The sequence below is a fragment of the Furipterus horrens genome, unplaced genomic scaffold, assembly GCF_987537825.1.
Source record: "Furipterus horrens unplaced genomic scaffold, mFurHor1.1.pri manual_scaffold_1, whole genome shotgun sequence".
Classification (NCBI taxonomy): domain Eukaryota; kingdom Metazoa; phylum Chordata; class Mammalia; order Chiroptera; family Furipteridae; genus Furipterus; species Furipterus horrens.
Window position 1 is genome coordinate 93887748 of NW_028327171.1, and position 27032 is coordinate 93914779.

The window sequence follows — 27032 nt, forward strand, 5'->3', positions numbered from 1 at the left end:
TTATTCTGGACCTCCATGTTGGATAAACTTGATTTCTTCTTGAGATACAAGTTTCCTTCTGTATTTCTGAGGTAATGTTTTTATTATTTCTGAAGTATCCAGAGGACCCTGATGCATCAGCCAGCCTGGAGATTTACTTCCCTTAGACTGCTGTGAAACTGAAGAAGAGTGAGATAGTAATCTTGCTGATATCAAAATTTCTGACACATTGCTTTTAGAATTGCCTCTTCTGTCTGGGAGTCTTAATAATGGAGTATATGGCTTGACTCTCTGAATGTCCCTGCTAGGAGATACTATCTTGTTCCCATCAAGACCCCCCAACACTATAAATTCTTTTTAATTTTTTTCCAATTTATATAAATTAAGTCATATAGTGTATATTTGATGTCTGACCTCTTTTGCTCAGTATTTATGTTTCAACTATTTTTTGTGTGCATTTTTAGTTCCTTTATTATAACTCCTGCATAATATTTTATTTGTAACATACCACAATTATTCAGTTCATTGTATTTTTGGATACTTGGGTAGATTTCAGTGTTGGGAGATTATAAATAGTGATACTATAGACATAATTTTATATAACTTCTGGTGAACAGATGCATGTATTTCTGTTGCATATACAGTATTTCCTCACTTATCATAGGTATTATGTTCTAGACCCACCCCACCCCCCGCAATAGATGAAAATCCGTGAAGTAGGAACCTTACTTTTATTTTAGTATTTATATATATTTTAAGGCTTTATAAGCCCTTCCCACACACTTATAAACTGTTCCCAGTCCCTTATTAACCTTTTTTACTCCCTTATTAACCTTTTCCACACTTTTATAAACACTACTTATGTTCTTAAACATCTTCTACACTCTTAAACCTATGTAACTTTAACAACATATGTATACACTACCACAAAATCCCGCGATATAGTGAAAAATCCATGATAAATAAACATAATATTTTTAAAAATCTCACGATACAGTGAGGCCGCAATAAGTGAACCATGGTATAGAGAGGGACTACTGTATACCAAGGAGTTGAATTATTGGATCAATTCGCAGTAACATCAGCAGTGTATGACAGCTAAGTTCTGACTGCTCCACATTCCCATCAACCAGTTCTTTTGGTCATTTCAATTTTGCCATTCTTGTTAATATATAGAGGTATATTATGGGTTTTTTTTGTATTTTCTCACTAAATAACAGAATTGAATAAAGTGCTTTCATAAGTTTATTTACTTTGGCATTTTATTTTATAAAAAAATTGATGTCTTTCATTTAACTTTCTTAAAAGTTGCCTTTTTCATATTGATATATAGGAGTTTTTATGTATTTTGGATGAAAAATCCTTTGTTGAACATATGTATTGTTAATGTCTTTTTGCAATATATAGGCTACATTTATAATTTTTAATGGTGCCTTTTAATAAATAAAAGTTTAAAATCTTAATATAGACGTGCATGTGCATATACATGCATTTACTTTATTGTTGGTGTTTCTTTACGTCCTCTTAAGAAATCTTTGGGGTTCCCAACAAGACAGTGGCATAGGTAAATTCAGTCCTTGGAACTCCCAACAACCACATTAAAATTACAACTAAAATACAGAACAACCATAATTCAGAATGCCTGAAATCTAGCTGCACAGAAATTCTACAACTGAGGGTATAAAGAAGAAACCACATAGAAACTGGTAGGAAGAGTGGAGGTGTGGAATGGGTTGGTCTCACCCACATGTGGCAGATGAATACCTGGAGGAATATCTCCATTGAGGACCTGTAAGGAGAGAGGGGTGCAAACCCCATGTCAAAAACCTTAGCCCAGGCTTCCAGTGCCAGAAAGAGACATATCCATAACTTCTGGCTATAAAAATCAGTTTTTGGCTGAGTGAGATGGAGGGGTCCTGAAACTCCAGGTATTCCTGTTAAAGACCCTCCTGCACAGACTTACTCAAACTCACTTGCACTTAGCTCCAGCTCTTGGGCAGCAGCTGAAAAGGTGCCAGGGACTCAAGAGGAGGGACTAAATTGTCTGGCTTCAGAGTGGGGGCTAGAGGGGCAGTTTTATTCCAGACAGAGTGCTGGCAGAGGCCATTGCTCCTTTGCTGAGACCTTTTCCAACACAGTGCCATATCTGAGTCTCCTTGAACCTAACACTGGTGATTCAATCCCCCACCGCACCCAATGCTGGCCCACCCAGCAGTTTCCTATACAAACAGCCTTTTTTGGCACATGTTGTGGACTTTACCAAAAGTTCTCAAATAAGCAACATCTGGCTTCTGTGTACCTCATACCTCTTGCTTAAATGGTCTGAGACCTAGTACTGGCTGCAGCCAGCCTTGATTTACAGCTTGCTTTCTCCTGGGAACCTCCAAGTCCAGAACAAATATCAGTCATCTGAAGATCACTTTGTGGCTCAAGCTGGGATGTTCTGAGAAGAGCAAAGATGGTGGCTGACCTTGCAGCTACAGGGAGACCTCAGAGCCAGTGCACCTCATGGCCAGCTTCAGACCACAGCAGATTAAAACCCAACCACCTCCATGTGCAACATATTCAAGGGGTGGACTCGGCAGACACTAAAGCTCCACTGAAGAAAGTCAAACTTTGTGGGGTCAGATGCTACATAGCAGCTCCTCCTCTGTAGTGACAGCTGGTTCTTGCAGTGAATTGAACTCAGGCTCAATCTACAAAACTTCTGTCTATAAAAAACAGATTTTGGCTGAGTAAGATGGAGGGATTCTAAAATGCCTCCTTCTCACTCAGTCAATGATGTACCAATAGCAATTCAGGCTCAAGTACAATAGGAAAGTGTACAGAGTCAGTACAAGAGTGCGCCTAGAGCACCCAACTGGGGTAACTAGGGAGTCTGCACCACTGAACTCTTTAGGACACCTACTATATAAGGCCACTCTACTAAGCCAGGAGACTTATAAGCTTTACCTAAGCTTCTTTGTCTTTGAAAGAAACACCAGGAGGTTGCCAAAAAGAGAAGGCAAATAAACAGGTCTCAAATGAAAGAACAGAACAAAACAAAACAAAACAAAAAAAGAATGAAACAAAATGGAGCCAAGAAAACTACCAGATACAGAGTTCAAAACAATGATTAGAAGGATGATCAGTGAATTTAGTTAGAGCTTCAACAATATACAAAAGGACATGAAAACCATTTTAAAAAGGCCAGAAAGGAAGGATACACTAACTGAGATAAAGAATAAGTCATAGGGAATCAACAGTAGAGTAAGTAGATGAAGCAGAGAATCAAATCAGTGAAAACATTCAATCAGAACAGCAAGAACAAAAATAATTTTTAAAAATGAAGATAGTGTTAAGAGCCTTTGGGACAACTTCAAGTGAGCCAACGTTCACTCATGGGGATGTGAGAAGGAGAAGAAAGAGAGCAAGAAATTTTAAACTATGTGAAAAAATAATGGTGGAAAACTTCCTGAACAAGGTTAAAAAAATAGACGTACAAGTCTAGGAAACACAGGGAGTCCCAAACAAGATGAACCCAAAGAGGCCTACACAAGACACATCATAATAAAAATGACAAAGGTTGAAGACAAAGAGAAAATCTTAAAAGTAGAAGAGAAAAGCAGTTAGTTACCTACAAGAGTCAGCTGATTTCTCAAAAGAAACTACAGACCAGAAGGAATTGGCAGGAAATATTAAAGTGATGAAAAGCAATAATCTATAACCAAGGTTAGATCACTTAGCAAAGTTATGGTTAAAATTAGAAGAACAGACAAAGAGCTTTCCAGACAAGGAAAACAAAAACCTAAAGGCATTCATCACTGCCAAACCAATATTATAAGAAATGTTAAATGGTCTTCTTTAAAAAAGAAGAAGAAAAAGTTTTAAAAAATTAACAAAATAGCAATAAATGTATCTCTATCAACAATTACTTTAAGTGCTAAATGGATTAAATGTTCCAATCGAAAGACATACAGTGACTGTACAGATAACAAAACAGGGCCTTTACATATGCTGTCTACAAGAGACTCACTTCAGATCAAAAGACACACACAAACTGAAAGTAAAAGGATAAAAAAAATTTTATGAAATGGAAACAAAACAAAACAATAAATTTGGGGTAGCAATACTTATACTAGACAAAATAGTAGTACCTCACAGCTAGAGAGCACTTAAAATTATCCAATTATTTACAAAACAATTGGAATATATTATCTCACTTAAACCTTACAGTTTTTTTAGGTTTTTCAAAAGATTTAGTACACAAATACATGATATGTGCATAATAGGATTTCATGCAATGACATCTAAATAATCTTTACTATTATTTGGTGGAATAGACTGCTTGACACAGTAATAAAACAAGCTATACTGTGCACCTACTCTGTACCAGGATTGTGTAAAACTACTGTGTATTAAACAGACAAAGAAATAACCATTTAATGTGTGAAGCGATTTTGGTGACTGAGTTGAGACAAGAAACAAAACTCCCCCTTGGCAGCAGAGGGAGAATCCCATGGGTAAAGAATTTCTTCACAGAAATTTTTATCCAGGTGATTTTATTTTAACTTTATGCCTCATTGCACTTGAAAGAAAACAACATATGGCATAACATGAATAGATTTTGTGAGAGTTTCCTAGGTTAGTTCTCTGCCCTGGAGTCTCACCCTATAATCTCTCCCGTGCAGTGTTATTACATCAGATTAACATTTTCTGAACACAAAATATATTACTTCTCTTCAAGATTCCAACTTTCCCCCACCCCACTCCTGCCTACATCACATGCCCTCTCCTTCCTTCTGAATAAAATGCAAATTCTCCAAACTAGCCATTCAGAGTCACCATTATCAATTTTGACCACACTTAACCAATAACTTTCAAGATGCACACTCTCAATTCTGCCACGTGGATTACTGAACATAGGCCTGTTCATGATAAATCTGAAGCCTCTGCTTATCATTCCTCAATTTCTCAATTGAAATAATGTTTACTACCTTTTTCACCTATTCCAGTTCATGGGTTGATAAGAAACCTTGATATAATAATCATAATTACACTTAAGACTCAACTGCCCAACTCAGATTTCACCTCTGTGATGATTTCTTCAGCTGCATGTTGATGACAGCTCATGCACACTTTAAGCTCCTAAAGGGCAGTTTTTTACATATTTTGTAGTCCTCTTCATATTTAGTACAAAACACTTTACTAACACTTGTTAAATGAATACAGATACTTCTAATTATAACAAATAGTGTCTAAATCTCTTGGAAATATGAGGCAAATAAAATTTTTTTAAAGTTTGTGGTAGTATTTCCTAACCTTCAACATATTCCAGGATGAACTGGAAAGTTTTAAAATATCCATCCTCTAATCAGAAGATTCTGACTCAGTATGCCTGGACATCTCATGAGTTTTATTATTATTGTTATGTTTCACAGAGAATTCTCATCTATAGCCATCGTTCACAATTGCTCTTTTTAAGACCAATGATAAATAGAACATCCCTCAATACTAGATTAATGTGTTAATAAAAAAGAATGTGCAAAATTGTTACATATATTTAAAAAAACCCTTTACTTACAAGTTGTACCACAATAGTTCTGTCTAGTTATGCTTAGATGATCATGCAAATTAAAGAGTAGGTATAAAAAACCTGATATAAAGAGCTTATCTTCATTAAATCTGTTTATGCAGTTAAAATAGCGCATTGGGTATAATGAAGAAAGTCTTAATATTATATGTTAAGAACAATATAAGAACCTAATAACTACCTGTTGATTAACTGACTTAAAGTCTAATCTAGATGTTCTTTCTGAATTCTGCATTCTAAATGTTGTCTGCTAGTAATTTTAAAATCATTACCATGGAATGGGAGGGAGATTATTCTAAAACCAAAAAATATTTTCCTAATTAGTATTTTTTAATTTTGGAAAAGAGAGTGGTGTAAAAAAGGAATGTTGTATTTTGTGGAACTTTGCAGTGAATGTTCATTGTAAAAATTGTCATACCCTGAGATACAATATGACAATTGTCATATGTAATAAATACTTATAAAAAGTGGTTAACGTATATAAAGTGAAGTCTATTCCTACATGTACTAGGTGTCTTTCATTCTTATCTACTTACTTTTAGTACATATATTGAGTATTTTTTCTGAAATTTGCAGTACACATCATATATATAGATAGTATATATAATATTGTATACACATACAGTATGTATATGTAGAGTAAATAGGTTTTGGTTTTCTATTTCATATGTACATATATGTGTACAAACCCTGGCTGGTTTAGCTCAGCGGATTGAGCATCGGCCTGCGAGCTAAGTGTCGCTGGTTCGATCTTCCAGTCAGGGTACATCAGAGAAGGAAAACTCTGACTCCAAAAAACCTCCGCTGCCTTGCGGCATACCTCTTTAGAGGAAAGGCTAAGGGAGTAAACCCCGACAGAAAATCCGGAGCCGGAGTCCCTAAGGCGGTTTGATGTTGTAGTCAACACCGGCAACTCCTGCGGCGCACCTGAACCCAAGCTGTATTGACTCCGTCTTTCCCTTGGACCCTTCAGCTGCGAAGAGAGGGGGGGTCTGCTGCATGGGCAACAGCAGACCCTCCATATTACCCTGCCCAGGCTCTGTAGCTTCAGCGTCATCGCAAGATGTCGATTCAACATGGGAGGAGACAGATACTATGTCACTCCCAAGTCGGACTGCACAGCCATTCTCGGCGGTGCAGATAGACTCTTAAGAAGCTACACCATCGTCTCTCCAGACGGACGGCTGCCGACGACGACGATATGTGTACACATGTGTATTATTAGCAGACATTTGGATAAAATGTCCATGGAGACATTTGGTCCATGCCGCAAAGCCCTTGATATTTGGCCTTATCTATAACATCTATGAGTATATTTGGTCCATGCCAAATGATCTTTGACATTTGGTTCCATCAAAAACACTTATGCTTAGAAAATGTCCCTGGGTTCAAATAACCCATAAAGTTTATTTATACTTCTAATTTACAGGATTAATACATAAAAAATACTACCATATTGCATTGGTTCAATCATTGTGTTGTGGCTCTATTGCCAATAATAATCCCTCTTAGCTTGGTAGCCTCGCTGATAATGGAACATGAGGTTAAGTACATTGGTTGGCATGGACAAGACCAAATGTCTCTACAAATATTTTGAGCAGAACTACATATTGAGGACTTTTTGGCATGAATCAAATCTTTCAGTGACAGGCAAGATCAAGTTCCTCTAAGGAATCTACTTTAGATTCCTTGTCCACAGTGCTTAGATTAGTGTGATATCTGTTGAATATCTTTTAAATTTTGTCTTTTGCAGCTGCGACTTGCCATCTTTTCATACAAGAGGCTTGTCCTCTTAGATACAAGTCAAACAGTTCCTTATATACATACAAGAAACACCAAACATTGACTGATATTGGATAGACTAATGTGTAGAATGTGTCTCAGAGTCTATATTATTCCTTTGTACTCTCATATGAATCCATTGGTCCACAAACATTTCTAATCTTTTAATTGCTTTGTATTTTACCATACCAGAATCTTTGTTCATACTTATTTCACTATAACTTCCTCTTCCCTATGCAGCATGTAATATTTGACTCAAACCTCATGTCATCCAAGAAGATTTATCTGATTATATTTAGTGAACTTTTATTCCTATTAAGTTCTATAGCCTTACTCTTGACAATACATAATAAAAATTTTATACTGTCTGGTACTAAAGATATCTTTACATTTTTGCTTGTTCCACCTTGCTGTTTCAACTCCTATTTTTTGAGTATAAGGTTTATAATTTACATTTATTTGCATTTCCCTTAATATCAAGCACAATATCATTCCAATGAAGGTTAATAAACATGTTAGATGATCCATATTTTATGGTAAATAAAATCAGGCTCTGTTTGTAACTTCCAGATTAAAACTGGAAAATATTCATCTGGTTTCATGCTTGAAAAATATTCCTGAATTTCTAAATCTAAGCAAATTTTTTGTTGTGATCCCTTTTTCTGTCAAAATCCTGAATGGTTCATTACCCACAAACTGTAGTGTAATAATGACATGTCCTATAACAAAAGTAGGACCCAGTTATGGAAATGAGAATTGGCAAAGAACTGTCCTTCTACAAATATGTGTTCATAAAAACACGTTGAATTTTCAACATGATTTAAAAATTTTCTAACTGCCTAAAAGTAATTTACATCTTTACCTCCAATAACAGTCCCTAGATGATATAAATGTTGAAATTATCTAATATTAAAAACTTGACTGATGTTAATAATTTAAATCATATCAAATTATTGTGATCCAACCATCAGTCAGTTGGTTTCCAGATTTGTGAATTCAGCACCATCAGGATTTGGCTGATGTGTTCTAACTCAGGAAAGCAAAGTAACAAGTTGCCAGAAATGTAATTTGACTTTATCATCATGCCCCTAATTACTTTTAGAACAAGTTACCCTGTTAGATCTATAATTAAATTTCATATACAAAAATAAGCTTTGGTACTTTAAGATATCCAGCCATAAGGTGAAAATCTGTCATTGAGAATGTAACATTTATCTCATTGAATTGGCTCAAGACAAAAAGAATAGCAGTCTTTTTTTAAAAAAGTATATTTTATTAATTACGTTGTTACAGTAGTTACAGTTTTCCCCCTTTTGCTCTCCTCTGCCCAGTACCCCCCTTCCCTCCAGCAATCCCACCCCCTTAGTTCATGTCCATGGGTCGTGCATATAAGTTCTTTGGCTTCACCCTTTCCTATGTTATTCTTAATTCCCCTCTGTCTATTTTGTACCAACCGATTATGCTTCTTAATCCCTGCACCATATCCCCATTTCTCTCCCTCCCCCCTCCTAGCTGATAACCATCCAAATGATCCCCATAACTATGATTCTGTTCCTATTCTGGTTTGCTCAGTTGGATTTTGTTTTTATTTTTTAGATTCAGTTGTTGATAGTCATGAGTTTTTTGTCATTTTAGTATTCATAGTTTTGATTTTCTTTTTCTTAAGTAAGTCCCTTTGACATTTCATATAATAATGGCTCGGTGATGATGAACTCCTTCAGCTTCATCTTGTCTGGGAAGCACTTCATCTGCCCTTCCATTCCAAATGATAGCCTTGCTGGATAGAGTAATCCTGGTTGCAGGTTGCTTTTCATCACATTGAATACTGCTTGCCAGTCCCTGCCTGCCTGCAAAGTGTCCTCTGAGAAATCACCTGATAGTCCTCTAGGTACCCACTTTGAAGGCAACTCTCCGCCTCTGTCTTGCTGCCCCCAGGACTCTGTCTTTATCTTTCACCTTTGGCATCTCAGTCATGATGCATCCTTGTGTGGTACCCTCTGGGTCCAGCTCGCCTGGGACCCTCTGTGCTTCCCAGACCTGTATGTCGATCTCTTTCGCAAAATTTGGGAAGTTTTTCTCATTTGTTTCAATTCTTGCTTCCTCATCCTGTACTGATTGACTGTTTTTTTCTTCCTTATGTTCCAAATCATTGATTTGAACCCTGGTTTCCTTCCCTTCACCATTGGTTTTGTGTGGAGTTTCCTTCATTTCACTTAGCATAGCCTTCACTTCTTTTCTTATGCCTTTGCTGTACTCAAGCATATCTGTCAAGCCTGTGAGCATCTTTATCACCAATGTTTTGAATTCTGCATCTGTTAGGTTGGCTATCTCCTCACTGCTTAGTTCTCCCACTGGAATCTTGATCCATTCCCCCCTTTGCATCATACTTCTCTGTCTCCTCATTCTTACAGGCTCCTGTGTTTGTTTGCCTCCATGTCCCAGGTAGAACTGTTGCTCCTGTTATGTTGTGGTTGGTGGAGCCTTTGGGATTCATCAGTACAGGGCGACCTGCTTCACCACGTTGTGGTGCTCTATGTGGAGGAGGGGTTTGAGAGGGAACAATGCTGCCTGCCCAGCACTCGCCCCTTTTCCAGGCACTTCTCCCACTTGTGCATGGGACTGGTGCCTCTCTAGCTGTTGCCCTGGCCATTGTTCCCAGAATGGGTGGGTCTGTGGACATTCTAGGACTGTGGGGGCCCTTTAAACAAGAAGACTCTGCTGAGAGACTGGTCTCTCAACCCCCACTGGTCTGCACAATCAGAAGCAATGAGGCTTGATTTTCTTCAGGTATTGGACCAAGGGCTGCGAGGTCCGATGAGGATCTGGGAATGCACCTCAGGTGTCCCTCTTGATTTTTAAAAACATGTGACTGTGCTTTCCACTGGCCTGCTGCTGCCATCACTGCTGCTGCCACCACACCGCATCTTCTCTACCCCAGCTCTGCCCCTCCTACCTGTCTGGATGAGTATTTCTTCTTCATATCTTTGTTTGCTGGACTTCCATGTAGTTTGATTTTCTGGAACTTCTGGTTGTTGCTAGTTCTGAAGTAGTTGTGTTCCTTCTTAGTTGTGGAGGGAGACAGAGCATGTCTGTCTGTGCCTCCATCTTGGTCCGAAAACAGTCTTAGCAGAGTAAAATGAAATCATGAATCAGTCTCTGGGCTACTAATATACTTAAACTCTGAAAGTGTTTGTAATTTTTGAGTATAAAAGCATTTTAACATCTTTGTATTATATTATTTGGAGTTGGATTGGAGTACCCTTTTCTGTGGTGATAATAATCATATTAAAGTTGTAGCAAATTTTGAGAATAATGGCTCTGAAAATAGGCAGGTTGTCATTAACTCTAAAGTCATTACTTTTATATGTCTTCAGTACTTTCTATAAAAAAATGTGGATAACTAGCTATTTTCAACATGAAACATAGTCTCTTTGGATTCATATCCAAAACAGTGAGCTTTTTAAATATCTCATGCCTACACCAGCCTGAAGCATTTTAAATCTGAGCATAGTGAGAGTGGCAAAATCTCCAAGATTTAACTATACATATATTTCATATGTCTGAGACTGTGAATGAAGTCATCATAAAATATATCTTATCAATTTTTTGCAGTCTGAGATGGCTGTATTTTAAAATCTTGGATGAAATTCTCTTTCAATATTGTAATGGTTGGTAAAAATTAAGGCATAATCATTGTATTAGTTAATCACACTTGATAGGTTTTAACACTTGAAAAGATGGAAAATAATCTACAAAGTATAAATCCAAAGTTAATATTCTAATACTAGTTTACATAAAGCAAGTAGTTTTGTGTTTCTAGCATTCATTGTCTTTTAAGGTTAACTATCTATTCTTTTTAGTAGCAATAGGATTAGCTTACTCAGGAACTAGTAAAAATCCCTTGGTTTTTAGCAGCACAAGTGACATCTTTTAAGAGTATATGCTAGTAAAAAACAAACAAAAAAACGTTACATGTTGTAATAATTCTACTTTAAGTGAAAATAAGATTTTATTTATTTTCATTTTTATTAAATTTATTGGGTAACATTGGTTAGTAAGATTATATAGGTTTCATGGGCAACAGAGTGGTGATTGCCGGGGGCAGTGGGATACAAGGAGACTAAATGGTAATGGAAAAATACAATAAAGATTAAGTAATAAAAAAAAATTACATAGGTGTACATTTCATGATGCATGATATATATTGCATTGTGTGTCCACCACCCAAAGTCAAATTATCTTCTGTCACTATACATTTGACCTCCTTTCCCCTCTATTACCCCCACTCTGGTAACCATCATACTGTTTTCTGTGACTATGAGTTTTGTTTGTTTTTGTTTGTTCACTTGTCGCTTTGTTTTAAATCCCACACCTGAGTGAAATTTTATGATTCTTAACTTTTCCTGACTCATTTCACTTAGCATGATGTTCTCATGGAAGTAATATTTTAGAAACAAATACCATATTTTTTGCTCCATAAAATGCACCTTTTTTCCCCCCAGAAAATGGGGGTAAATGTCTGTGCATCTTATGGAGCAATTATTGTGTCACAGACTGTGATGTGTATTACCTGAGTTGTCAGCAGTGGTGATAGCTGTTAGAAGAGGAAACGGTGGGCCAACGTGAAACCCCTCGGGACACTTAAATGTCCCACTTTACTGCTGAATATCAGAGTTTCTGGTCAGTTGCCATCTGCCTCTGCCCATCACCTGGGACCTGGGAAAGTGCAGAGAGCTGCCTGACACTACCAGCTACAACCACTGACCTGTTGAATCAGCTGAGGCTAATAATGGGTATGAGGCACAGTGCCAATTGCCAGTTGTCTTTGTCACTGGGTGGGGTCTGTGTCAGTAAAACTGCCTCTAATCACCAGTCACTGTATCTTAAGCTCTGCCAATCATGAGAGGAAGATGGGTGGAGCTGAAGTAACATGTTCTCAGCTGGCTACTGGCTCCATTGGATGCTACAGCTGTCTCATCTACCTCCATACTGTTTCCAGAACACACCAATTTCTGTGTGAGGAGTCCAGTAGTAACTGGGTGAGCAGCCATAAATGCTGAAGTTTGTAGTACATACAAGGAGTTATGGTGGGGTCACTATTCTAGTAGTAACACAGGCACTGAAGGGATTAAGGGGTATCACTAGTCATAACAGGCACTGGGGTAGTCTGCAGAACCTGTAACTAGGATAGTGATACTCTCAGTGACTGTTACAACTAGTGACATCTCTTAACTCCATCAATGCCTGTTATTAAAGGCCCCATATATTCTTATACTACTGATGATGAGTTCTTGGGGTTCCCAGAAAACTAGAAGAGTATCTGAACCTTAGAGTCTCTCTTCATTTGTTAATGACATGGATGATGGTTCTTAATACCGTTGTTGACTGCTATTCACTTTACATTGTTGAAATATTATTTTGTTATATTTTATTAAATATTTTAGTACACCATTTGATTTAGAATATTTTTTCCTTATTTTCCTCCTCTAAATATAGATGCGTCTTATGGTCAGGTGTGTCTTATAGTGCAAAAAATATGGTAATATGCAATGAGTTATTCTCATTACTTTTGGTCTCTATTTTGGTGGTGATTCACATAAAGTAAATAATTTGCTTCAAGACTCACAAAATATTCAAAATGGTTCTTGGAGTAGTCAGAAATACTATACTATTCTAAGCAAGGATTATATTTATAAAAGGAACCTGTTGTGCTCTGTTCAGGCTTTTGTATAATGAGGACTTGGCATGTCCACAGACATGTTTATTTTGGGATGACAAGCTTAAATTGAACTATCACATAGTCTTCAATAGTTTCCCATTTAAAATAGACCCAGTAGCCACCCATAAAGCTGCTATGTGTACTAGGTCAGCATTTATCTTTCCACAGACACAGTGGACTCTAATAGGGTATGAATATCACAGTGCTGCTACAGTAGGTCATCAGTGAAACATGTAATGGGAAAGCAATGAGACTAATCCACAGTTATGAAAATAGGGTAATAGTTTAAGTTAGGCCAAGTTAGTCCCTAAAACTTGTTGAGAAAATGCTTCACATTTTTCAAATATATATATTTTTAGACTTTTCAGTTTTTATAGCACAATATCTTAGATGTGAACAGGCTGCCTTAAAATAAATATATACCATAGAATGTAATGGTAGGAGCTCAGGCTCTGCAGTGAAGCAGGTTTCATGTTGGGTCCTGGTGGTAGCTTATAATCTCCATGAATTTGAGCAAGTTACTTAAACTTGGTAAGTCTTCATTTATTCATTATTAAATTTAGTGATGTCATCAACCTTAAGGAGGGGTTTGAAGACTTAAGAGAGATATATAATGTAAAGTGCTTAGCATGATGCCTGGAAAACAGTAAGTGTTCAATAAGTGCTAAGTATTTTTATATGGCCTATGAAAAAAAGCTCACAGTTGGCATAGAGGAATAACACACGTAATGGTACACACTAAACCCAGTCTTCTTAATTAGTGATGCTATGTACTTTCCTACTAATTACAGTAGAAACAAGAAAACTGCAGGTTATTTTCAACCATCCATTTACATAGATGTTTTCCACAAGCCATCAAGTAAAACATGTGATGATCTAAGCATAATACTTTTAAGAAAATTATATTAAGTTCATTGTTAGGTCTTCCCCCAAATATCAACTTACATCATGGACCATTTATTTGTATTTGGTAATTTGACAATCTAGATTTAGTTTCTCATATAAGGAAAACGTTCATATATATATATATATATATATATATATATATATATATATATATATATATATGACAAAAGTGTCATGTCTAAAAGTGTATCAAATATTGTTTTGGAGATGAGATTTAATTCATTAAAATTTAAGTGGTTTAAAGTATTCGTTATTCCACACCAAATTTCTTTTTATAAATTTCTATAGACTCACACATGGTCAAAATACAATCTAAGGAGTGTCATATGCTAATGGAGAAAATGAATTAGTAAAAATTAAGAAATCAGTTTGAATAAAGCTGTGTCACATGTTATGGTATATTTGGTGGCTCTGATAAAAATTGTGATGAGACATTAAAATGTAGGTAAATATTTAGAAATGGGACATAACTTTCTCATGTTATAAGGTGATTTTTAATAATATCCCATAATGACAGGCCAGTTACAACTTACTCATTTCTAGATAGATATTATTGGTAGAAAATGAAAAGATTGGCTATACTTTGCCCTGCAAACAGTTGCTAATTTTAGAGTGTATGTATATATATGAGAGTAGAAGTTAACTTTTTTTTCTTTTTGATTTACTTATTGTTTTGCTATTACAGTTGTCCCACTTTTCCCCCATAGCTCCCTCCCAATTCCACCCACCCTTTCTCCCACAGTCAATCCCCAACCCATTGATCATGTCCATGGGTCATTTATACTAGTCCCTTGACTAGACCCTTTCCCTACTTCTCTCACTCTCCACTCCCACCTGGTCACTGTCAGTCTGCCCCTTGTTTACATGCCTCTGGTTCAATTTTGCTTGTTTGTTTGGGTTGTTCATTAGTTTCCTGTATTAGATGATATCATAGGATATTTGTATTTCATTGCCTGGCTTATTTCACTAAGCATAATTCTTTCTAGTTCCATCCATCTTTTCACAAATGGTAAGAGTTCCTTCTTTCTTTCTGCTGCATAGTATTCCATTGTGTAAATGTACCACAAGTTTTTGATCCACTCATCTACAGATGGGCACTTAGGCTGCGCACTGCTGGTGGAAATGCAGACTGGTGCAGCCACTATGGAAAACCATATAGAATTTCCTCAAAAAACTAAAAATGGAACTGCCTTTTTTTAAAAAGTATATTTTATTTATTATATTGTTCCAATAGTTCCAATTTTTTCCCTTTTGCTCCCTTCCGCCCAGCACGCCCCCTCCCCCAACAATCCTCCCCCCAAGTTCATGCCCATGGGTCGTACATACAAGCTCTCCTGCCTCACTCTTTCATATATTCTTCTTCTTCTTCTTTTTAAATAAATAATTAATTAATTATTTTAACAATAAAAAATAACAATCCCTCCCTCTCAGACTTAAGACACTTTATAATCTTATAAAGGACAATGGGCGAAGGTCTCAAGCTCCTCTAGCTGCTTCAAGCTGCACTTGGTCATTGTCCTACCTACCCTTGGGTCCAGTAATCCCTAATAAGAGTGAGGGTGTGGAGGGGAGGGTGGCCTTCCTACATGGGGAAGCATCGTGCAGACTCCAGGTTGGTTGGCTGTCCCTGGACAATGGCTTGCTTGATTTAACAAGCTGGCATTCTTGTTGTATTCTGGAGGCAACAGATTTGGCAACAGGGTTAAAGGACACCATTTAATCCATAACCACTAGAGGAAAAAAGGCAGGTATTAATTTTTCAATGTCCCACATTAGGGAAAAGAAGGGTTTCTTTGGAGGAAGGTGTGCCAGGTACATCTCACCTGTCCAAAACCCTTTGGCCCATTATACTTAGTTTGGGCTGAGGGAAATACTTTAGGTTTCCCCCCTCTCAGGCCTCTGGGCTCTTCCTGTCCAAGCCTTTAGGACAGAAAAGAGAAACCAGTTTTAAAGTGAAGCCCACATACCACCCCATTCTTCACCAACCCAGCCACTTAGTTCAGCCAAACCATTGAGTCTCAGGAAGCAGCGATGCAGACAGGATTAAGTGAGGTCTATATGTACAGACAATCACTCAGGTAATGAGATAGTAGGCTTATGCCCTTTGAAAACAGAAAACACATGTTAATTTATGTAACATAACCCACATACAAGTCTCTAAATCTGTAGGACTGTCTTATTGGAAAGACATCCAGCTGCAAGGCATTTGACATTCTTCTTGCCTGTAAATTAAACATCTTTGATAATGCCACAGACATAGTTTAACTTTCAAATGAAAACAAATTTTAAATGAAAAGAAACTTTAAAGACGGTTAGCTGCCCTACTTTATAGTCTACCACTGAGCATTGTGATTCTCCTTGATTCATGATTTTTCTCCCTAAGATTGCCCTCCTTGTCATTAAAGGGACTGCATTAAGTCCATTTTTAATTTATCCTCTTCATTTGCATAAAAAAGCAAGAGCAGAAAATGATCACTCATGATCTATAGTTCTGCTTTGTTGGAACTTACACAAGGAACATGTAGGGTGACCTTCAGTCTGCCCTTCAAGGCACAGAAGCAGAACCACATACCTGGCATTCAGCCTTGCCTATAAACACCTGTCTTTTCCAAGTCCTTCTGGTTTTCCATCATACCTTAAGGTCCCTTCTAGCTATCTTTCAGGAAAACAACCTTCATTCCTTCCCTGGAAAGATTGTCATGGACCGCGAATCCATCCAAGGTACCAGGCCTTTTATCTCGTGGACTTTTATTACCTTTGAAAGTCAATCCCAGTTCCTCAGAGCTTTTTGGTAACAACCAAAGCCCAGGCATGTCTCCTTTAGGAATGACATTCCAGTCAAAGTCTTCGTTAAAAAACAAACAAACAAACAAAAAAAACCTCTATTAACAACTGGTCTTATTAGTTTTATGCAAAGAAACTTATTTCATTACTTACTTCTTTAGAATGCCAAACTCTGGAGGGATCAGATAAAGAGAAAAATATACAATGTGAAGGAAAATCCTTGTCCTTCTAATATTCACTGAACTTGCATTTCTATTCTTTATATTTTCATTTTTCCCCCACTAAAATTTTTTTGTTTGTGTTTCCACTACAGTTGTCCCACTTTTTTCCCCCTCTTGCTTCCCTGAACCCTGCCCCCACTTCTCCCACATTCAGTCCCCACCCAGTTGTCCATGTCCATGGGTCATTTATACATGTTCTTTGACTAGACCCTTCCTCTTCTTACCCCCTTCTCTCCCTCCTATCTCCCCCTTTGTTACTGTTAGTTTATTTCTTGTTTACATACCTCTGGTTCAATTTTTCTTATTTGTTTGTGTTGTTCATTAGTTCCCACAATAGGTGATAGCATAAGGTATTTTTCTTTCATTGCCTGGCTTATTTTGCTAAGCATAATTTTCTCTAGTTCCAACCATCTTGTTGCAAATGGTAGAAATTCATTCTTTCTTTCAGCACTTATTCATTATCTTTTTCCCCCTTTGTACTCATGTTCCTCTGTCTCTTTCTGTTTCTTCATCTTCTTAAAGCAGACCCTTTAGCACCTCTTGCAATGCTGGTTTGGTGGAGATGTATTCTTTTAGCCTTCTTTTGTCTTGGAAACTTCTTATTTCACCCTCCATTTTGAATGAGAGCTTTGCTGGATATAGTATTCTTGGTTGTAAGCCTTTGTTTTTCATTGCTTGGAATATTTTTTGCCATTCCTTTCTGGCTTGTAGTGTTTCTGCTGAGAAGTCTGATGATAGCCTTATTGGAGCTCTCTTGTATGTTATTAGTTGTTTCTTTCTTGCTGCTTTTAGGATTCTCTCTTTGTCTTTGAATGTTGCCATTTTAATTATGATGTGTCTTGAAGTGGGCCTGTTGGATTTCATCTTCATTGGGACCCTCTGTGCTTCCTGGAGTTGCGTGACTCTTTCTCTCCTCATGTTAGGGAAGTTTTCTGTCATTAGTTTTTCAAAGAGTTTTCTATCCCTTGCTCTTCTTCTTCTCCTTCTGGAATTCCTGTGATATGGGTATTATTACGTTTCATGTTGTCCTGCAGCTGTCCTAGAACCTCTTCAGTGTTGTTCAGTCTTTTTTCATTTTGTTGCACTGTCTGGGAGTTTTTGTCTACATTGTCCTCTAGCTTGCTGATCTGATCTTCTGCTTCCTCTAGCCTGCTTTTAATTCCTTCTACTGTGTTCTTCAATTCAGAGATCGTATTCTTCATTTCCTCCTGGCTCCTATTGATAGCTTCCATGTTTTTTTTCATGCTGGTGTAATTCAAAGTAAGTTCCTTGTAGTTTTTCTGGAGTTCTTTGTAGTTTCTGCTGAGCTCATTCAGCTTCTCCATAATCCATGTTTTGAATTCCATATCTGATAGTTTGCTCTCCTGTATTTCATTTAGCACTCTTTCTGGGGATTCTACCTTTCCTTTTGATGGGGGGGTTGTTTCTCTGTCTCCCCATTTTTGTGACTCCTGTTGTTTGTTGGTGCTTCTTAGAATCTGGAACTGCCTTTTGATCCAGCAATTCCATTGGTAGGATTATACCCAAAGGATCCTGAAACACCAATTCAAAAGAACCTATGCATTCCTATGTTCATAGCAGCACTCTTTACAATAGTCAAATGCTGGAAGTGAAGCTTTATAGTTTATTTAATTGTTATAATATAATGTATTTTAGTGTGCTTTTTTAAAAACAATCTTTATTTATTTTTAGAGAGGGGTGAAAGGAGAAAGAGAGGGAGGGAAACAACACTGTGTGGTTGCCTCTCACGTGCCCCCAACTGGGGACCTAACATACAACATAGTCATGTGCCCTGACTGGCAATCAAACCAGCGACACTTGGTTCACAGGCCGATGCTCAATCTACTGAGCCATAGCAGCCAGGGCCTGATAATGTATTTTAATGAAAACTATTTAAATTTACCAAAACACCTAATATGATTTAATTGGCAAAGATTATTATTAACTGGTATTCCTGTGATTCATTGTTTGATGCCATTGGATCAAACAATGGCATATGCCATGGGGATGTCAACTCTGCTTAACCTACAGAGCCATTTAAACTGAGCTAATTATCTCTGTATAGGTTAAATTTAGAAATAGCTTTGATTGGCTCTTTGATTTGTCTTCTGCACCATACTGTATGAAGTCAGGAGTTATTATATAGAAAATCAGGTAAGGGAGTTAGTTGTGCAGAAGTGTGAAGTGTAATATCTTGGTATTAAATTGATGCTGTGTAGCCAGTGCTAACACTGCTGCCACTGTGACCCACTTGAATTGCAGTTGCCAGGCCCATCTCTACAAGTTCCTATATCAACTGCTTCTTCTTACTTGTATGGCTTCTTGTTTCACTTCTCCTCCCCCTGCTAACTTTGTTACATCAGTCTCCTTGCAGTTACTTGAACACTTCAGGCTTGCTTCCTTCTGGAATGGTATTCCCATATAATATCCATGTTCACTCTCTCTTTCCATCTCTTGTGTATATTCCAGGGCACCCTCACAATGAGGCCTTCTTCCTCAATCACAGTACTTTATATTATAAAAACTCTCCACCCTACTATTAACTTCTATACTTCTTTCCTGCTCTATATCTCACCATACAATTTATTACCATGCAACATATTGTATATGTTCATTGACTACTCCTCACTATGATGTAAGCTGCATGGGTGCATGATTTGTAGCTACTTCTTCACCAATGTATCTACAATATCCAGAGTATTTCTAGATATGTAGAGAGCACTTAATAAATGTTAGCTACATTTGGGAGGGGCATGTTATGAATTGTTTAAAATATTTTTCTGATGTTTTTATTGAAGTATAATATATTAATTTTTGATGTATAGCATAATGATTAGCTCATTGTATACGTTGTGAAATAATGAACACATATCTAGTTACTGTTTATTACCATACATAGTTAAAATGTTTTTTTTCTTAGTATTTCCAGTACAATTTTGAAAAAAAAATGATAAGAGGAGACACCCTTGATTTGTTCCTGATCTTAGCAGGAAAGCTTCTACTTCCTCATTAAGTATGATGTTATTCCTAGATATTATCAAGCTGAGGAAGCTCCTCCCTATTCCTAGTTTACTGAAAGTTCAAGTGATGTTTTAAACTCCAACACCATTACACCTTTCTGTGTCCATAGATATATCATTGGCATATAAAATGCTTAAGATAATTGAAGTTTTGATGATATTATTTAAATCCCAGGGATTGACTTATAATGGGCATATATCATGAATATAAAATATTTTACTACCTGAAAGTCTTACAAAAATAATGTTAAGTTACTTGAGCAAGAAAAATATGCTTAATACACTTGCATTTACAACACAAAATCAGAAAACTTCACCTAAATTGCAAAGCTAAATTTACCTACAATTCAAATTATGTGTAAATGATAGCAACTTATTCAATGAAACAGCTTTAGTGTAATAATATTGTAATAAATTTTGATCTGCATAACTGAAATGAGTTCTCAAAGAAACTTTGAGCAATAATTATTATTATTTTTTTATGATTCTTAATTCCTATATCATCTCCCTCCCTCTCTCCCTTCCCCCTCCCTGCTGACCTCCCCCCAATATGTTCCCCATACCTATAGTTCTTTTTCCACTCTCGTTGCCTGTTTAGTTTGCCTTTGTTTCAATTCCCTAGCTTCTGTTGTTGGTTCTTGTGATGCAGTTTTCATTTTAGATTTCATAGTTTTGATCCTCCTTTTTCTAAACCAGTCCCTTTAACATCTCATATAACAGTGGTTTGGATCTAATGAACTCTTTCAGTTTTGTTTTGTCCTGGAAACATTTTCTCTGCCCTTCTGTTCTGAATGACAATTTCACTGGATAGCGTATTCGTGGTTGTAGGTTTTTGCTTTTCATTACTTTGAATATTTCTTGCCAGTCCCTTCTTGCCTGCAGGATCTCCCTTGAGAAGTCAGCTGATAGTCTAATTGGGACCCCTTTGTACATGATTCTTTTCTTCTCTCTTGCTGCTTTTAAGATTCTCTCTTTATCTTTAACTTTTGACATTTTGATTATAATGTGTCTTGGAGTGGTTCTCCCTGGGTCCAGTTGTTTTGGAATTCTCTGTGCTTCCTGGACCTGTAAGTCTATTTCCTTCCCCAAGTTTGGGAAATTCTGCTTTATTATATTTTCACTTAACTTTTCAATTTCTAGTTCATCTTCTTTGCCCTCTGGCAAACCAATGATTCTTATGTTGGGCCTTTTATAGCTGTCCCAGAGATTTCTGATCCTCTCATAATTTTCCTTGCTTCCCGTTTTTTCTCTCTGCACTGGTTGACTGTTTGTTCCTTCTCTGTGTTCTGGTTTGTTGATTTGAACTCTGGATTTTATTTCCTCACCATCTGTCTCGTATGTGGTTTTGTTCCTTTCATTATGAGTGTTTTTCGATTCTTTCTCATCTTTTTCCAGATCTTTTGTTAATTCTGTAAGCCACCTGATAACAATGGCCCCAAACTGAGCCTCTGACAGGTTTCTTATTTGTTCATCTGTCAGATTCTTCATCTGTTGCCTGGTGAGCTGCACCACCGGGATTTCTATAGTTGTCTGCCTCATTTTGACAGATGCATTTTGTTTTCTTGGGCTGGCTATAGGGGGCAGTGCCTGTGTACTCGTCACAACCCAGCGACCGGCGCCTTTCAGCAACCTTTCTTGCTGCGCTGTGGTGCTTTGTGGTCACAACCCAGCGACCGGCGCCGTTCAGCAACCTATTTCGCAGCGCTGTGGCGCTTTGTGTGGGGGCGGGGGTCGAAGATGGATTCACACAGTTATTCCGCTAGGAGACCGGGATCCATCCTCCCGCCCTCTGTGCCTCACTTTTCAAGGTGATGTGGTGGCTGCTTTCCCCAGTGTTGGAGTTGCAAGCTGCCGGGGTTCGATTGCAGCCGGGATCGTTCTCCCTGCTGCTGGGATTGTTCTCCCTGCCGCTGTCCCTGGCGAGACCGCAAACAGCACCACCCACTTTCGCTCTTCCTACCTGCCCAAAGGGCGCCGCTGGTTTATAACTTCATACGTTGGGCTTCCGTGTAGCTTTATTTTCTGGAATTTCTAGTTATCTTTTGTTTTGAAGTAGTTGTATTCCTCTGTGGTTGTAGAGGGAGACTGGGCGTGTCCATCTAAGCCTCCATCTTGGCCGGAAGTCCCCCTCTTCTTTTTTTAAAAAAAATTAATTAATTATTTTAACAATAAAAAATAACAATCCCTCCCTCTCAGACTTAAGACCCTTTATAATCTTATAAAGGACAATGGGTGAAGGTCTCGAGCTCCTCTAGCTGCTTCAAGCTGGACATGGTCATCGTCCTACCTACCCTTGGGTTCAGAAATTCCTAATAAGAGTGGGGGAGTGGAGGTGGGGGTGGCCTCGCCACATGGTGAAGGATCATGCAGACTCCAGGTCGGTTGGCTGTACCCGGACAACAGCATGCTTGATTTAACAGGTTGGCATCCTTGTTTTATTCTGGAGGCAACAGATTTGGCCACAGGGTTAAAAGACATAATTCAATCCATAACCACTAGATGACAAAAGGCAGGGATTAATTTTTAAATTAAACACCTTTGATAATACCACAGACATAGTTTAACTTTCAAATGAAAACAAACTTTAAATGAAGATAAACTTTAAAGATGGTTAGCTGCACTACTTTATAGTCTACCACTGATCATTGTGATTTTCCTTGAATCACAATTTTTCTCCCTAAGATTACCCTCCTTGTCATTAAAGGGACTGCATTAAGTCCATTTTTAATTTATCCTGTTCATTTGCATAAACACAAAAAGAGCAGAAAATGATCACTTATGATCTTTAGTTCTGCTTTGCTGGAACTTACACAAGGAACATTTAGGGTGACCTTCAGTTTGTCCTTCAGGGCACAGAAGCAGAACCACATACCTGACATTCAGCCTTGCCTGTAAACACCTGTCTTTTCCAAGTCCTTCTGGTTTTTCATTGTGCTTTAAGGTCACTTCTAGCCATCTTTCAGGAAAACAACCTTCATTCCTTCCCTGGAAAGATTGCCATGGACTGCACATCCAACCAAGGTACCAGGCCTTTTAACTCGTGGGCTTTTATTACCTTTGAAAGTCAACCCCAGTTCCTCAGGGCTTTTTGGTAACAACCAAAGCCCAAGCATGTCTCCTTTAGGAATGACATTCCAGTCAAAGTCTAAGTCAAAAAAACCTCTATTAACAACTGGTCTTATTAGTTTTATGCAAAGAAACTTATGTCATTACTTACTTCTTTAGAATGCCAAACTCTGGAGGGATCAGATAGGGAGAAAGATATATAGTGGGAAGGAAAATCCTTGTACTTCTAATATTCACTGAACTTGCATTTCTATTCTTTATATTTTTATTTTTTCCCCCACTAAAATTTTTTTTGTTTGCTTTTCCATTACAGTTGTCCCACTTTTTTCCCCCTCTTGCTTCCCTGAACCCTGCCCCCTTTCTCCCACATTCAGTCCCCACCCAGTTGTCCATGTCAATGGGTCATTTATACATGTTCTTTGACTAGACCCTTCTTCTTCTTACCCCCTTCTCACCCTCCCATCTCCCCCTTTGTTACTGTTAGTTTATTCCTTGTTTACATACCTCTGGTTCAGTTTTGCTCATTTGTTTGTGTTGTTCATTATTTCCCATAATAGGTGATAGCATAAGGTATTTTTCTTTCCTTGCCTGGCTAATTATTATTTTTGTAATGTACTAATACTCTGACTCCAAAAAACCTCCGCTGCCTTGCGGCATACCTCTTCAGGGGAAAGGCTAAGGGAGTAAACCCCGACAGAAAATCCGGAGCCGGAGTCCCTAAGGCGGTTTGACGTTGTAGTCAACACCGGCAACTCCTGTGGCGCACCTGAAACCAAGCTGTATTGACTCCGTCTTTCCCTTGGACCCTTCAGCTGCGAAGAGAGGGGGGGTCTGCTGCATGAGCAACAGCAGACCCTCCATATCACCCTGCCCAGGCTCTGTAGCTTCAGCTTCACTGGAGAGGACACTCCAGCGTCATCGGAAGATGTCGATTCAACACGGGAGGAGACAGATACCGTGTCACTCCCGAGTCGGACTGCACAACCATTCTCAGCAGTGCAGATAGACTCTTAGGAAGCTACACCATCGTCTCTCGAGATGGACGGCTGCCGACGAATGTACTAATACATAACTTAAAATTTTTTTTGTTATAATGTCAAATTTTAAAACATGTTACTACTGAAAGTTGAAAACTACTTAAATGGTAACATGTTCAAGTGAACAGGAATTATCTTTAAGAATAAATAATATATAGGTTCCAGTCCAGATCCTGTGAATAAACAGACATTTATCAAATACTCATCATTATATATTAGTATTTAGCAGTTGCAAATTCAGTGTTCAGTATTACATAATATTAAAAATTATAGAAATTTAAGAGATTTTTGAGGACAACACTGCCAAACAGAACTTCCTATGATGAAGGAAATTCGCTGAATTGCTGTGTCCACTGTGATAATGCCTAGTGACCTGTGTCTACTGAGCACTTAAAATTTGTGTAGGGTGACTGGAAAAGTAAAGTTTAAATTTTTGATTTCTGTTACTTTAAACTAAATAGAGATAGCCACATATGGTTATTAATAGACAACAGACAGCCAAGATCTAGGATATGTAATTTTCTCAATTAATAAATATTGCAATTAAAGAACAGAAAAAGTGACCTCTTTTAAGGTTTCATACAATGAAGACAAAAATCCAGCCATTTGGTATTTGAAAATGTCCTATTAATTTAAGTTTTAACAAACTTGCTGTTAATACTCATGGATGAGTGAAAAATTCACTGATCTTTGAAGAATGGTTGAGAAAAATAGATCTTGAATCATTAAGGGAAGATTTATTAAAATACCTTTGTGGGTTTTGTGTTTATCTGGTTAAAAGTGGCTACTTTAGAAAGAAGTTCCATTTTTAAAAAGTAGAAGTGTTCCAGCAATCCAAGAACTAGTAAGCATTTTTTTGTATTAGCTATAATGTTAATGGCTTAAATAAACATTCATTTGTTACTTCACAGTTTCTGTAGCTCAGCAATCTGAACATGACATAGCTGAATCCTCTGCTTCAGGGTCTCTACAAGGATCTTGTTCAAGGTGTTAGTGAAAGATGCAGTGTCCTCCAAAAGTTCAATCAGAGATGGATCCATGTGTTTATTATCAAGACTCAGTTTGTCAAGAACTGTTGGACTCGTGTTTTTCATTTCTTGCTTACTATATGCTGGATGCCACCTTCATTTTCTTTCCATTTGGGCCCTTCCATAGGGCAGCTTACAACAGAAACTTGCTTCATTAGATCAAGTGCTGGAAAACCAATGAGAGCAATGGCAAGCAAGATGGGAATTATATATATTTTTGTGACCTAAATTCCGAAGCAGCATCCTATAATGTTTACTTTAGAAGCAAGTTACTAGGTCCAGTCCACGTGCAAGTAGAGAGGATTACAGGAGATGAAAATAATTTGTTGCCATTTTAAAAGCTGCCCATCGCATTAACTAAAAAAGATCCCTTTTTTTTTTTTTTTTTTAGGAAGCATCTGATGCTTCCCTTATACCACTTATCAGAATTCCTGCAAAGAAACTGTGCTTTAAATATTAAAAAGAAATGGAAGACTATGAAGCCATCAATGTGATTATTTTACAATAAATTTACATTGGCTACCCAAATTCTAAAAATATCAGTTTTTAATACCGTCAGCTGTGTTTTATATGGTGTCAGTTGCAGAATGAAAGGTGAGAGCTGGAAAAGTTCTACCACAGGATATTTTAGTTTCAAGTACTTAATGCCATATATTGTGTTCTGTTTAGTATTGTCCATTAACTTCACTGTTTGAAACATTCCCTTATTGCTAAGGTGATGCCAAGTGGTCTTTGCCACAAATTGCACATAATTCTATAAAAACTACTTGTCTCAAAAGATTTGCTTCTGAGTTAAGAATGGGCAAGGTACTCTAGTATAAGGAAAATAATTTATTATAGTCCTACAATCTAGGAGACTGGTCATTATACAAAGCAGCTATTAATTACAAAGGGAATACATACATTCCATTCCTGTGAATTTCATTGGGGTTTGTTTTAAAGTGTTGAAAATTAGGCATCCTTGAAATGACAGAATTTAACTCTGATAACATACCACTAACTGTATGTTGTGTTATTCTTAAAAGATAACAGATTTAAAAATATGTACAACATGAAATTTAAATTTTGTATCAGTTTCTACAGGATAGAACTTTAAAATAATTAAGCTCAAACACTATAAGAGACAAAATTCTAATCCCATGCATACTTTTTTTTTTTTTTTTCAGAATCAATCATTTGCCCTAAAGCTTTCAGTTTCCTTTGTTTCTTTGCACATTTCAGCCTAGGGTATACATGTTATCTTTTTTTTTTCCTTCTGTTTACAGTAATATCCCATTAACAGTGGTAAAAGCTTGTCATCTTTTTTTCTCCGGAGACACTAACTCCTAAATTTTTACTTTCTATTTTAAGATGCTTTGTCAAAGGTTACCTACCAATTATCTACAAATAAAATAAAATCCCCTGAATATTTACCTTCTCCAACATTGAATCTCTCTGATCTTTCACCCCCTCTTGTAATGCTTTGCTTCTACTTTGCTGCCTTAGGCTCATATCCCCATGACAAATTACAGTCTTTGAACTTGATTTCTTCTCTGGCTTCTTAAATTTAAGCGTGCCTTCCAGATGATACTTCTGCTTTTTTTGTTCTTTGTCATGACTCTGTTTAGTCATTGTCCCTTGAAGAAATTATTCACTTCAATGATCATATCTGAGTGGGTGGCTTTTAAATCTATATCTCCAGCATTGCTATCACCTTTCTTGAGCATAAGTTCTGCATGTGCACTGCATGCTGAGTGTTTACAGTGGGACAAACTTGTATCACCTCAACTAACAGATAAATTAGCACTGCATTATATTATATTCTACCATAAACAAACTTTTTAAAAATTTTTACCTCTTCTGTCAAATTTAGCATTTTTCTCTGTTAGCTACACTTAAAATAAAAGTTTTCTTTGACTCTTGATTTAAAACATTGAGT

General features: G+C 37.3%; 1 pseudogene; it reads right to left on the bottom strand.

Moving 5' to 3' along the window:
* Nucleotides 1-26725, bottom strand: LOC150021507 (alpha-ketoglutarate dehydrogenase component 4 pseudogene; annotated as a pseudogene).
* Nucleotides 26726-27032: the final 307 nt, after the last annotated feature.